General features: G+C 44.6%; 1 long non-coding RNA gene across 1 annotated transcript in view; it reads left to right on the forward strand.

The window, feature by feature from the left end:
* LOC310774298 overlaps positions 1-11,270 on the forward strand; it is a 19,260-nt gene extending 7,990 nt beyond the window's left edge. The window contains exons 2-3 of the long non-coding RNA XR_014552591.1: positions 3,993-4,060; positions 11,172-11,270. This is a non-coding gene — a long non-coding RNA (uncharacterized lncRNA). The remainder of the gene's footprint in view (positions 1-3,992; positions 4,061-11,171) is intronic.
* The last annotated feature ends 3,730 nt before the right edge of the window (positions 11,271-15,000 follow it).

Below are 15,000 nucleotides of genomic sequence, written 5' to 3' on the forward strand. Positions count from 1 at the left end.
CAGTGCAGCCTCCCCCACTGTTAGCCACTGAGCTGCCCAGGCCAGCATAGCCTCCTCCACTGTTAGCCACTGAGCTGCCCAGACCAGCATAGCCTCCCCCACTGTTAGCCACTGAGCTGCCCAGGCCAGTGCAGCCTCCTCCACTGTTAGCCACTGAGCTGCCCAGGCCAGTGCAGCCTCCCCCACTGTTAGCCACTGAGCTGCCCAGGCCAGCATAGCCTCCCCCACTGTTAGCCACTGAGCTGCCCAGGCCAGCATAGCCTCCCCCACTGTTAGCCACTGAGCTGCCCAGGCCAGTGCAGCCTCCCCCACTGTTAGCCACTGAGCTGCCCAGACCAGCACAGCCTCCTCCACTGTTAGCCACTGAGCTGCCCAGACCAGCATATCCTCCCCCACTGTTAGCCACTGAGCTCCCCAGGCCAACGCAGCCTCCCCCACTGTTATGGCCCATTTCCACTGCTGGTATCAGCGCGGCCCCGCCCAGCTCGTCTCGCTTTTTTGTCTCATTCCACCGATCAAAAACGTGGACAGCCCGGGTTGAGTCGGGGTTGAGTCGTGCTAGTTTTGGTCCCTGCTTTGTTGAGGTTCCAGCGCTGTGGACCCGGTACCATACCGTGACGTGAAAACACTGCAGACGACTGATTGGTCAGGCAGAATCATGTTTACTGTATCTACTGACTGTCAATGCTGGATACCAGTTTAGTGGGGCTTACCTTCTATTTTGTTATTTCCATCAGTCTTTTGTGTTGCTGCCTTCGGCTCTGGTGAAATAAAATCGATCTCCTTGCTCAGCTTTAACATGGAGGTGGTTTTCAATTGTTTTGAGAGAGAAAAAGTCCGCTCCTCGTGAAGCCCTTTGTAGTTGTGTGTAACGTCAGCTCTGCTAGGCCGGAGGCGTGGGTTTAGCGAAGCCGTGGTCTTGCCTGGTGAGTTGCCGCCGGGGTAGAGGCTTCCCTTCTGCCCGTAGCGCAACTCCCGTCCCCCGCGCAGCGCATGCATGTGAGTTTGAGTAACAACAAAGTGATATCCATTCTCCTGGCCGATTCTCACATTTGCCCATGTACACTGTAGGTCATTTAGAGGCACCAGTATTTCATAACCAGTTTAAAAGTTCCGTGTATGGATTTAATTTTAACGTTATACGTTATAGCCTACTTGGCTATGGGCGGAGGACAGATATGCGGTCGCTATGACGACCAGGTGTGGGCGGAGGCGAGTAAACTTGCTATGGAAACAGAGTCTATATCAAGTAGAGACGAGTAAGACCAGGTCGAGTAGAGCTGTACTGTGCTGTTATATGTGGTGGAAATGAGCCATTAGCCACTGAGCTGCCCAGGCCAGCATAGCCTCCTCCACTGTTAGCCACTGAGCACTTGGGAATTAAGTTCCTTGCTCAAAGGCGTCTCGACCGTGCTTGCTTATCAAGAGGCGAGTGTTGTGTTCACTTTTCCCAACCCAGATGTTCAAGATTCAAGACTCATTTTAATAGCCATAGTAACCAGATTACAAACAAGGAATTAGATTTAGTGCAAGTATGCAGCACGGCGATCACATTAACAGCAGAAGATGAGAGATCTCAAATCTCAAATTATAAGTAAAAGTCCCTTAAAGTGACATATAATTGAAGGGGAGGATTAGTGTCCGTGGGATAATGTCCATGGGGGGGGGGGGGGGGGGGTTTGCAGAGCCGGTTGTGCTCTGGGGCACCTGCGGGGGGGGGGGGGGGGGGAGTGACAAAGTCCTGATTTGTGGGGGCTTTCGGGTCTCATTGAAGAGGCGGATGGCAGTTGGGTGGAAGCTCCCAGCCGTTGTGGCGATTTGAACCAGTGACCTTCCGGTCAAATTTCGGAAAAAAAATAATTATGAGGTACTGAGCTACGTTTTAGCTCGTGACCCTGTTCACACTCAGCAGACAGCTCTACTTGCTGTTCACACTCAGCAGACAGCTCTACTTGCCTGATGCGGCCGGTCTCCATTTCTCCAAAGTGGGACTGTGTCGGCTCCATTCTACTGCATGTAGTAAGTACACTGACTGACTGTCTGCAAGTACCTCATACAACACATCAAAAAATCTGAACTATCCCTTTAAACTCTACCCTCAAGGCCACCGCCTCGCCTCCCAGTCCCATACATAGTTGGAAATGAGCAAGTCAGATATCTTGTCTTCATTTTCTGTCTCAGGATCGTTCAATCTGTCTCAGGATCAGTTCAATCTGTCTCAGGATCGTTCAATCTGTCTCAGGATCGTATGACGTGAACACAGGGTAGACGGGCACAATGTGGCGACCTCTTCTCTCCTCTCCTCCTTGTGTTCTTGTAGTCAGTGTGTCGAGAGTAGTCAATGTGTGTCTGTGGTTTCCACATGTAGCTGTCGTAGAAATTATACTCTTTACATGCTTGCTGAACTACTGCTGCACTGTTGGTGAACCCACAAGATTGTTAAACCCTAACACTTAACAGCTTTTATATATCATCTCTGTCTGTAATGTTCAATGCATCCCAGGAGTTATTTTGCCATAAAGTGGTGTAAATTACTTTACCATTACTTCTACTTCAGTTAGTGTTTTTTCCTACGTATCCCATAATGACTTGCGGCAGCGCCCTGGAGACGGGGTGTGAACTTGTTGCATTCGACAGTGCAGTACGTGTAGGCGGAGGGAGCAATGGCGAAGCGAGAGGTTTTCTCAGTCAAGGAAAAGCGAGAGTCATGCCCCGGCCTTGCTCAGACTGCAGCAGTTCTTGTGGCTGCATTGCATCATGGGATATTGAGGCTGCTGTCTGTGGAGACATTGGTTTCTTTGCCTTTTCTACGATGCGGTTCTTGTTGAACGTCAGTGCAAAATGGCGACTCTACAAAAAAGCCCCTGCTCTCTGGTACTGAGGGGCTGCCAGCCAAACCAACAAAACCTGTGTTGAAATGGTTTGGGGTCGGTTTTTCCTTTTGAATCAGTTTTTGCATCCTGAGCGGTTATGCTGGTGGTTTGTTTCTGGGAGATCTTGCAGGCCTAGTTGGTGGAGAGAGCAGGGGCCTGGGGGGGATGGGGGCGGGGTGAAGGGAGGATAGCTCCAGCTCCAGGCAGCCTACCAAGTGTGGGCTATAATCTGACAGCACTCAGCCAAGACACATGCAGGGCTAAGACCAGGCACCCTACCAACACTAGGGCCTGCGGGGACGTCCTGGTGAGTGCTAAGCCTCCAATGGGCCTGGAGCAGTGCCAGGAGAGGAGACACACACACACACACAAATAATAGTAGTACACGCATAAACATACTGTACACATACATAAGCATAGCGACACACAAAAACATACACGACGTGTATGATTGTACGTGCGCTCACACACAACACACACACACGCGACACACACAACACACACACACACACACGCACACACGCGACACACACAACACACACACACACGCGACACACATGGGGAGGGTTTAGAATGAAAGGAGCCATAGGACAAAGAAAGCATGAGGGCTGAGGAAAGGCAAGGCTACAGTGTGAATGGATGGTTGGGAGAGCCAATCTGTTGTGTGTGTGTGTGTGTGTGTGTGTGTGTGTGTGTGTGTGTGTGTGTGTGTGTGTGTGTGTGTGTGTGTGTGTGTGTGTGTGTGTGTGGGGGGGGGGGGCAGGGGGGGTTATGTGTGTGGGGGTGGGTTGGTGTGTGTATGTGTTTTTGTGCGTGTTGTGCACAACATCTCATTCAGTCAGACCTCCCAACTACAGCTGGAACAGCTATTTATGAAATTAGCCTAATCAAGTTAAACCAACATTTTGCTGGATGTCTGTGTTGCACTTTCCTCTTGACTAATTAAGCCGTCATAGTTTTGTTCCAACTGGAAATCACCCTGAATGGTTGGATGACCTTGCAACACTGACTGACACTCTCTCTCTCTCTCCCTCTCTCTCTCCCTCTCTCTCTCTCTTCTTTCTCTTTCTGTTTTCCATTCCCCCTCTTCCTCTTTTCACTCTCTCTCATCCTCTGCAGATTATGTTTATTTTGAGAACTCGTCCAGTAACCCACTGCTGATCAGGAGGATAGAGGAGCTGAACAAGGTGAGTGTGTGCCTGATACCCTCAGTCTCAATCTGACCTCTGACCTCTTCATGCTAGTCTGTATGTTGCTGTCTGAACCTGCGCTCTTTTGTCCTTGAGCAAGGCACCCTAACTGCTCCCGACGAACAGGTGGCGCCTAGCATGGCTGTATGGCGTCGGTGTGTGAGTGTGAATGGGTGAATGTGAGGTATTCATGTCAAAGCGCTTTGGGTAGTCGATAGACTATATAAAATGTGCTCCGTAAATACAGTCCATTTACCATGAATATTTCATGCCACGATTAACCCGTTGAAAATAATTGCGATTAACGATATTATCCTGATAATCATCAAAATATGCTTTAAACTCTTAATATGGCATGAAAACAGTGTAACCACTGTCATCATCAACCTTATTTCTGTTTGGAAATTCATATTTTTATTGCATCATAGGACCATAGATTATAAAAATAATGGACTTAACCACCGTGACATCACCCATTGATTGCTATTATTTTTATTATTAAAATGTGTTATTTAATTAATTTTATTATACACTTTTAAGATTCAAAATAAATCAGGAAATCAATGGGAGGTCATACATTAGTGAGCTAGACAGCTTTTTCAAGGCACTCGTGAGGATATTCACGCTCATGTGAGTGACAATATTCACGATAATACAATTAAGGGAAATTCACCACGGTAACATTATCTTGAGTGTTTTTATTGCGATATACGATCATAACTTATATCGTCCCACCCCTAGCAGGAACTACCACAGGAGCTGTTTGGAGTACTTCGTCAGGTGTATATGTCTTTCTGTTTGTGGACAGATTTTGTGAACACGATATAGCATCAAAACTGTGCAAGAGGCAGTCATGAAACTTGACAGGACAGTTATAGTTGACATCAAAATGAAGGCAGAGTTAAAAAATGGGCGTGATCTAAGCAACCCCCCCCCCCCCCCCCCTTCCCCCACATTATTCCTAAAAAAAGGAATCCTGTTTATTATCAAAGATTATTCCTTTTGATACTCAGATCACGGTTATTAGTAACATGATTGAGTGATCTGAGAAAGATCTTATGTCGACATTTTAACTATTTGCAACTACAGCGGCCATTCTAAGCATGTTTCAGTTACATGCACACTTTTTCCTCAATCTGAATGAAATCAATCGATTTGAAGATTTCGGGTCAGCTGTTTACATGGGACTCGATTTAATACAATTTGGTGTTTACATGCACCCAGAGCATGTAGTGAATACAACAACTTGACAGGTCTGCAAACTCTGGCATTGACCATCACAAGCAAGTGACACTTCTCTCAAACACTCTTCATACCACAAGTACATTTTTGAGAAAGGGTGTTTTTCACGAAGCACGGCCCTTAGGTGTGGTATAATAAGCAAATACCACGGCCTGTCGTGGTCTATTGCTTAAGTATACTTGGGGCTACTCGCCCCATCCTCCGCCGACCTTGGATCCTAGGTAGGAGAAGAAGAGCACAGGATACAAAGCAGGAGACAGATAACACTTCAGTCAGGCTTCAGAGCTGGATCAACACAGACCCTTTTAATATGGTGAATGTTGAGGCTGTAGGGTTAGGGTTAGGGTTAGGGTTAGGGTTAGGGTTAGGGTTAGAATGAATGTTGAGGCTAGGGTTAGGGTTAGGGTTAGGGTTAGGGTTAGAATGAATGTTGAGGCTGTACCACTGAAGGACAAACAGGGAGACTGCACAGCAATAGACTTCATCATGACACAGACACATGACCACAGTTCAGAATCAGAATCACTTTTATTGCCACAGTATGCAAGTTACATACGAAGAATTTGCCTTAGTGTCTGTATGCAGCGTAGCGGTCACATCAATATACAGAGATAAGAAGTAGGAAGATAACTAAAGACAATCACAAAGTTGCAAGTGCAATCAAACCGAGTAAATATATACAATATGTTCATGAGTGGTGAAGTGTTCTGTGGATAATAAATATGAATTTACGTTGAATTTACATGAGATTTACAGACTGAGTTAAATAGACGTTAAATAGGCAGTGGATTTACATGAATTTACAGTCGGAGTTAAATAGAGTTTACATTGAATGTACATGAAATTTACAGGCTAGGTTAAATAGGCATTAAATGTGCGGGGAATTTACATCCATTTACAGTCCCAGTTAAACAGGCATTAAATTAGATATGACTAATTATTATTATTATTAACGTTAATATTACTGCGTACAGTTGATGTGCATTGGCATATTGGGACATTCCTTAGCTTTTTGCTACACTGAAAGAAGTATAACAGTATAGTCATGTTAAAGTTGAGCTGAAATGGCACTTGCAGAGTATTAAAGTCAAGCTGAGCCAAATACCCCCCCCCCCCATTTTAGTTCAAATATCTGGGTATTCAGTGCACCTATTTACGTTATTAATGTATGCACAAAAGAAATTCACAAAAATCTAATTTCTTTAGTTTTTCACACTTGTTCACATCAAAAGTTCATTTTTCAAGATTTCTACAGTTTGCTGATGTCACATTGCACTATCAAATTTCAACCAATCATATCACGACATGGCAGCTGTCAATCAATCTTTATTTCAGGAGAATTTTCTCCTCCAAATGAAGAAGAAAATGCCGCCTATAGTGTCTGTAACCTGCCAGAATTTCTAGCCCATAAACTAACTAATAACTTGGCCAATTGTATGTAACATACAAAATAAAGCAAATAATAATGTAATGTCTAAGAATGCAAAGAAATGTAACTGGCCCGTTAAAATCGAATTCCAGGATAACGTTAGTTAATGTAGTTAAGGCCGAATTCAGACCCCGGCTCCTCAGAGATTCCAGGCCGGCAGGCTGCACTCTCCGCTCTGCTCCACACAAAGGCAGCTGGCTACCTGCGGCTCTCTCGCGTAGTGCCACAACACGCTGAATCCCACTCGATTTGGGGGCGGAACACACCAGGATTGGCCAAAGCCAAATCCAGTCCCCAGAATTGTCAAATCAAATCATCGACATGCTACTATGGCCCGCCTCTCAACCTGTCATCTCAGACAAGTTTTGTTTTTCAGTCTGAAACGTGACTCCGACCCACGCGCCACTTGGGCTCCCTTGGGTTCATTTCGTCTTTAACTTCTTTATCATGAGTGAAATGTTGAGAGTAGGTGGCACCAGAGACTGGGAGGAATTTGAACAGGCCGCTAGAGAGGCGGGACATAACGTTTGGGAAGTTTGATTGGATTGTTGAAAAGTTCGTCAGAACAAACCAAAACAAATATGTCTGAGCGGTATGTCTGAGTCTGACAGCGATGATTAGGATGCTAGCCTCACTAACGTTAGCCTCCATTCAGTTGTGGAGGACTAATGTTACTGCCCCCTTCATCTCCCACGTTACCAGAGCAGGCAGGGGTACCCCTTGAGCTGCGGGGGGTGGAGGAAGACGAGCGGGGCGACTATTGTGTCCTTGGAGTGAGGCTGTACATGTTTGAGCTTTTGCCCCCCGCAGAAAAATCTTAGCTAGTTAAAATGAGCTCTGTGTCAGCAGCACCGCACAGTTGCCGGAGAATGACAGTTGTAGATTGATTGACAGCTGCCGGATGTCATGATATTATTGGTTGAAATTGAGTAGTACATGCTGATTGTAAGCACACTGTAGATTTAGTTTTGAATGAAGAAAACATGGTTGAATTTTCATATAAAAATCCAAATAAATAGCATTTGTGTGATTTTTTTTTGGGCATACATTGTTAAATAGGTGCACTCTATGACCAGGGATGTGGTCTAAAATAGTAAAAAAAAAAAAATCATTTCAGCTCGACCTCATTAAAGTGAGATATGATCACTTTAAGAATAGCATTAATACCATATCTTGGGACAAGTATTGTGGTAATGTTGCCCTGGAAGCTACATGGTGATTCCCAACCCGCCTTCTTCTTCTCATTGTTCATTGAAAAGAGCAGAAGAAGAGGAGTGTCTCTGTAGACTAGTAACAGGTGCCCCCTGGCTGTGGGCGGTCCCAGGCTGGGGCTGATTGCCACAGAGCTCAGACTGAGCCTTCTGCTCTGCCTGTCACTGTCACTCTTCCTGCTCCTCAGGGACCTCTGGCTCTCTCTGTACCATAAGGTTTGATACAGGTCTAGAAAGTACAGAACAGTGTGAAAACTCACCTTGACAATCTCAAAACTACCTTGATGGATCTTTATGGTCATATAAGTTCATATGCGACATGTCTGCACAATTGGTAAAGGTAATTATGTATGTATGCCTTGGAATTCCTTTTTTAAATGTGCTGCAGAATGAGCAGTGACTAGGGTTAGGGCTGATGGACACCTTGCCCGGTCGCCGTCGGTTTCCTGTGGACCCCTTGGGTGGGGTCCTATGCGTAATATCCCTCACAAGCACATAAGCACCTTTTGCGGCTGGGAAAAAAGAAAGAAAAAAAAGTGCTGCAGAATATTTACCGTTTTGGTTTCTCTCATAAAAGCACAACGCCCACGCTCTTCTCATAACACTGCCCATATTTCATTCATTTTCTCACCTTTTTTTGCTCTCGTCAATTCATTTCTCCTCATCCGCCATTGTCTTCTCCACTTCTCTAGCGGCCTTCCAGTTTTGAAGGTGTGCAGCCTCTGCCCTCTGAACATTTCAAAGCGTACTACACTGTCAGGATTGTTTTGATGAATTTGTAAGCAAAATGGAAAAGGGAGTCATACTCTTGATTCTTCTTTTACTTCTTCACTATTTTATGTTTATATGGAGGATTAACTGTGTACATAATGGCCTGAAGATGGCTATATGTGTCATGCAACATCTAGTCCAACAGTCAATGAAAAACTTTGCAACCTTTGTCTTTTGGGGGGAAAATCATGCATTTAGTGCACACTTGCATTCAGTCACAACTAGGGATGTCACGATACTAGAATTTCTACTTGGATACCGATACCCAGGAAAATATCGATACTCAATAGTCGATACCATTTCGATACCACGGGAAGGGGGGATGATGACACATCAAGAAGCATGAAAATAAAGTTAGACAGATGGACGGACAGACGCACACTTCTCCATAATTTAGGCCTGATCAAACTTTGAACTTCAGGTCCTTACACATCAAGAGCGATGCGAATATACGGCACGAAATTGCACTGCGAGTTTTGACCCACCTGTCAATCACAGCCACAGATGTGTACACGTCGGAAGCGAATTTCTGAAAAATCGACTGTGGTTCGAAAAAATAAACACCGCAATAACGCTCAGCGAAACTTCGCCGTTGGTATGCACGGTTGCATTGACTGATATAGGTTCGGAAAATATTATTGACGTGCAAATTAATCGCACCAAAGAAACGCTCCCGATGTGTAAGGACCTTTAGACAGCAGATTAGCCCTGCTCCAGCCATCAGAACACGTTTAGCTTGTTGAAGCAACAGATACCCAATGTTAGATCAGTGATTTTTCACACACATGCCGACATTACAACACCAGACGTGTAAGGTGCTTAGGTGCTTGTAAAAAAATAATAATAATAATAAATTAAGGAGTCCATTAAAGTAGCTGGACGAGTCACTCATTTCTAACCTCGTCAAAGTAGGCCAGGAACGGGTCCCAAATAGTCGAGAACTTCCGAAGTGAGTTCGCCCTCATGTACCCGAGTCTCTCCATGCGCACAACCGAAACCATGTCCGTCAGCCACAACTGAAAAGATGGTGGAGAGTGGGACTTCCGCTCCTTTAGAATGAGTCTCTTGGCGACAGTCATCCCCTGCGTCAGAGATTGCTGCACAGCCGTAGGGAGGAGTAGAGAAGATTCAGAACAGCCGAAGATGACAAGTTCCGCCTCCGGCTGGAGGGCTATTCCATAGGCCTTAGAGTACCAGCCAAATATTTTGGCCCAGAATCCGGATAGTGAAGAACAAAAGCAAAAAGCGTGTGACAATGTGCCCTCTAACACCTGACACCTATCACATAGTGGTGAGAAATAGGACATATTGACTCTGTTAGCATATTGTTTCTCATGCCATCCATCTCTTCTTTACTCATCTTGACTCACTGGTATCTGTTAGGGGTTGGATTTGCGAGATAACTCCTAATTCAATATTTCATGATGCTAGGGCAATGATAGAATAAAAATGTGATTGTTGAGGTATTGTCAGTGTTGCAATTTATGCTGTACTCGATTTTTCTTTTTATGTAACTGCTACAAAAGCTGAAATAACATCCCCTGAGGCAATAAGATATTGGCCAATTACTGTATACTTAGGAGTAAAATAACTCACAAATCAATTTCTAAACGAGCCCTTATTACTTCTTAAGGGCAGTTTAGAGTACAGCGATTAATGATCGCCTGACGAGCAACGCTGAACGTTAATTATCACTGGACGCCGTTTTTGGGCGCTGTCGCTCATAAAAAGTATAAAGACTAGGCGAAAGGAGAACGCATCGCAGAGGCGCAGTTTCATTTCATTCGCTCCATTTTGATTTGATGGGGTCAAAGTTGAATCCAAATGAACTCTTGGTGATGGTCGCAACCATCATCGCAAAGATGCCACATCGCCTGTCGCTGGAAGTATAAACATATATCGTTGCCACCGACGATGGAATATGATCATGGTCCGTCACAACTACCATAAATCGCTCTACTATAAACTGCCCTTTAGGCATTCTGATTCAAGTGTTGTCCTCTTTCAAGTAACATTGTAACATTGTTCAAGTAACATACAGTATTGACTGCTTGTTTCCCCCACCAGTACCAGTATGAACAAAGTTTCCTTGTCTCATCTCACTGGGCAGAGTCTGCCTGCTTCTCACTCTAGCGGGCCTGAATAGATCATCACACAAACCACAACACTCCTCTACACTGTCCTGATGAGCACTCACATGCTTATTGATTGTGTTTGGAAGACTCTAGTCCAGCACTGCGTGTTCAGCCAAACTTAAAAACTAGCCTCGCCCATGGGTTTTATCTGTTTGTGTGTGTGTGTGTGTGTGTGTGTGTGTGTGTGTGTGTGTGTGTGTGTGTGTGTGTGTGTGTGTGTGTGTGTGTGCGTGCGTGCGTGCGCGCGCGCGCGCATGTATGGGTGCTCTGTGTGCGCACCACTTGTTGCCGTGGTAACGCCGATTGTCTCTGGTTTGCAGACAGCCAATGGGAACGTGGAGGCCAAAGTGGTGTGTTTTTACCGACGCAGGGACATCTCCGGCACACTCATCGCCCTGGCAGACAAACATGCAAGTGAGTGACTGACCACATAACCCCAGCCAGCAAAATGTCTGCATCAAATACTCCAAAACGCCATCCAATATTTAAAGCAGGGCCTTGTTGAGTGCCCTCCAGTTATTTTCCATTGCAAAGTTATTGTAATGTTGTCACATCCAATCGAACAAGGCCCAGAACTGGGAAAAATGCAAACTTGATTTGTTCAAATGTTAACCCTGTTTGCACACCAGATTTTCACACAGGACAGAATTTAATTGTGTATGTGTGCACACACACACACACACACACACACACACACACACACACACACACACACACACACACACACACACACACACACACATATATATATATATATATATATATATATACACACACACACACACACACACACACACATATATATATATATATATATATATATATAGATATATATATATATATATATATAGATATAGATAGTGTGTGTGTGTGAGAGTGAGTGACATTTTGTATATGTGTTATTCACTGTCTGCCTGTTAAAGCGTGGGTGTGTAGGCTGTACTTGAATGTGGTGGTGTTGGAGCAGGCTCTGCAGTATCTGGTGGTGCTGGCAGGCCGGTCGACTTAGCAGCTGGGCTGTACCTCAAACAGCACCGTATGGGCCTTTTAATGTTGGGGGGCCAGACCATTATTCAGGGAGGGAGACAGACAGACTGAAAAATGGTAAGGGGAAAGAAAGGGAGAGACACAAAGGCCCAGACAGAAGGAGATATTGGATTGAAGATAGCTTGTAACAAAGAGAGTGGATGAACGAGTGAGCTCAGCTGCAGGTAGAGAAAGAAAGTGTTGCTTGAAGGCCAGTGCCATTCTTGACTGCTCTGGTCACCCCCCTGTGGGCAATCTGGTCACCCCCCTGTGGGCAGTTGGAGATGATGCCCTCAGGGCATCGATTTGCCTAAACTTAAAGAGTGAAAGAACCAGGGACACGTACATTTATCCCACTCGGGGTAGATGTCTTAATTTGCACATGACCTGATTTAACCTGTTTTGCATGTACAATAACCTTTTTACATTTTGTACTAATTAGCTATAATTTGGAGCCGTGGCGTATCCCTCTCCCACTCCCCTGAGTTCATCTGATGTTACATGGTGTACTGTGGTGATTTGTCAGGTGGATGGGTTGCAGAACTTGTCTGCAAGTCCACTTTTTGCCCAGGAGGCAGTATTGATTGTAAATGAGTTGAATTGAGAGAGTGTATGCACTATGTTTCTCAGTTGAGAGCAGACTTCCACTCTGCAGCTCCTCTTCCACTCAGCATTTGTAGCTAGTAGCTACACATGGCTCTGTCTTCAGTATAACCAGGGTAGGAAAAGAGCACCACTCACTAGCGTAGCCACATGCTGCCTGGTCCATTCTGGCTGTTGCTGTTGTTGTTAGTCATCCCTACCAGCCACCCAGCACTTGGTGGTCCTTTTAAACTTGAAAAGTGTCGTTGGTAAAACAGTACGTTTCTGGAGAATTTTGGAATTTACCAGCCAGTCAGTACTTTTACATGCACACATGTAAACATGTTAGCTCGACTGAAATCGAAGTTATAAAAGTCCGACTAACACACCCAGATAATGCGATTGGTAGTCGATTTACTCCTGCATGTATACAGGCGAGTCGGACTGGAACTGGACGAGGCGATCAGCGCATGCGCTGACGTTCTTTGATCCGGAAGTCGAACAGCGTGTAAAACTGTTATGTTAGCGTCCTGGGAGCGATTAGCTAAAGCTAAGTAAATGTGAAGTTTGTTCATGTAGAGCTAAATCTGTGTCTAGAATTTTTCTTTGTAATGGAATATCTTCATTTCAACTGTATTGAGCTAACAAGGGGCAGCTTTGTGTTATGTGACCATCCCTGCGTATGAACGGTTTATTGGCGCTCTCTCTCTCCACATAAACACAACCTCGCTCGACCACATAAACACAGAACACAGCAAAACAATGTCCTATCACTAAAATACACACAGGGCGCAGCGTCTCTCAACATGAACACACTGACACACTATTATATGGGTCAGAAGTGATCATTTTGAGGGGAAACGTTTGTATAATTATATCATCTTTTTTTTATGAAATAGCTGCATTATTAAGAGATTTGCTGCTACCAGCTGTTAGAATTGGCGGAGCCTGCGGGGAAAGTGCATATCGCCACCTATCGTAGCGGAGGCAACATGATTCCATCAAAAAAATCGATGTCCCACCCGTGTTTGTATACTGGGACAATAAAGTAGTCAGAGTAAACAGCCTAATCAAGCTATAACCATCACTCACTCCCGCTCCAGAGAACATATCACACCCATCCTCCAACACCTTCACTGGCTTCCAATTCAGCACCGAATCCACTTCAAGATCCTTCTCATCACTTACAAAGCTCTCAATAATCTCGCCCCCTCATACCTGACAGATCTCCTCCATCGCCACTCCCCCACTCGCCACCTCCGATCTGCCGATACTAACCTTCTCACCCCCATCACCAAGACCAAGTACCGCACCTTGGGGGACAGAGCCTTCGCCATTGCTACCCCAACCCTCTGGAATTCCCTGCCCCTTAACATCCGAAACTCTGACACACTCACTTCTTTCAAAAACCAACTCAAATCCCACCTTTTCAAGAAAGCCTACAATATCGGACTTCTACCTCCACCATCCTTCTTCATTTTGTACCCCCCATATTTGTTTTTGTTCTGTATTTGTGTATGTTTTATGTTATACTGTAGGCCTATGTAAAGCGTCTTTGAGTAATTAGAAAAGCGCTATTATAGCTCGACTTAACTCTGCATGTAAACGTACTGACTGTGGCCTGTGGAGGCAAAAAGTTACTTTTTCTCACTGAGTATGATACTGGTGCTAATTTAAAACCACAATATGTAATTAGGGGTGGGACAAAATATCGATACTCACGGTATCGCGATATTTCCACTTGCGATACGTTATCGATACACTGGCACCAAGTATCGATATGTTTATTAAAAAAAAAAAAAAAAAAAAAATTATAAACAGGCTAAAATATGCTGTGTGTGGTAGTTGAAACATAGTTTCAAGTTGACGTTTATTTATGTTTGTAGTTGAAACAAAAACATAAATACTGTAGGCTACATGAATGGAAATGTTTGCTCATTAATATCTACTTTTAGAAATTATATAGGTAGGTAGGTTATATAGGTTTTCTTGTTTTAATAATAATAATAAAAAGACTTGATGTGTAACTTTTCCTCCGTGGTATCGAAAATGTTATGAGTGAGTGAGTGAACTCTGAGAGAGTTCATGTCAATTCTGCTAATAAATACATAATACCTGCTTCTTGCCTTTTAGGGGTATTTTTTTCTCTTCAGTTACACAGGTATCGTGATGTATCGTCTTCCAATATATCGATTATCGCAGAATCGCTGTATCGTGATAATATCGTTATCGAGGGCCAAGTATCGTGACCATATCGTATCGTGAGCTACTCAGCGATTCCCACCCCTATATGTAATGTTTCCACATTAAATATGTAAAAACGAGAAGCCCTGTGTTATATATATATATATATATATATATATATGTATTTGATCTATAAGTGACGTGTGTTTGTAGCACGAGATGTGTAGATGAGATGTGGATGGGATGTCGCTATGCGCACGAGATCTGTAGCCTTGTAGCCTAGTAGCCTCCTTCCCCAGCTACTCTGTCAGCACAGAGATCCAGGCGCAGAGAGAGAGAGGGGGGGGGGGGGGGTCT

The sequence above is a fragment of the Poromitra crassiceps genome (genome assembly GCF_964638095.1).
Source record: "Poromitra crassiceps genome assembly, chromosome: 3".
Lineage (NCBI taxonomy): Eukaryota > Metazoa > Chordata > Actinopteri > Beryciformes > Melamphaidae > Poromitra > Poromitra crassiceps.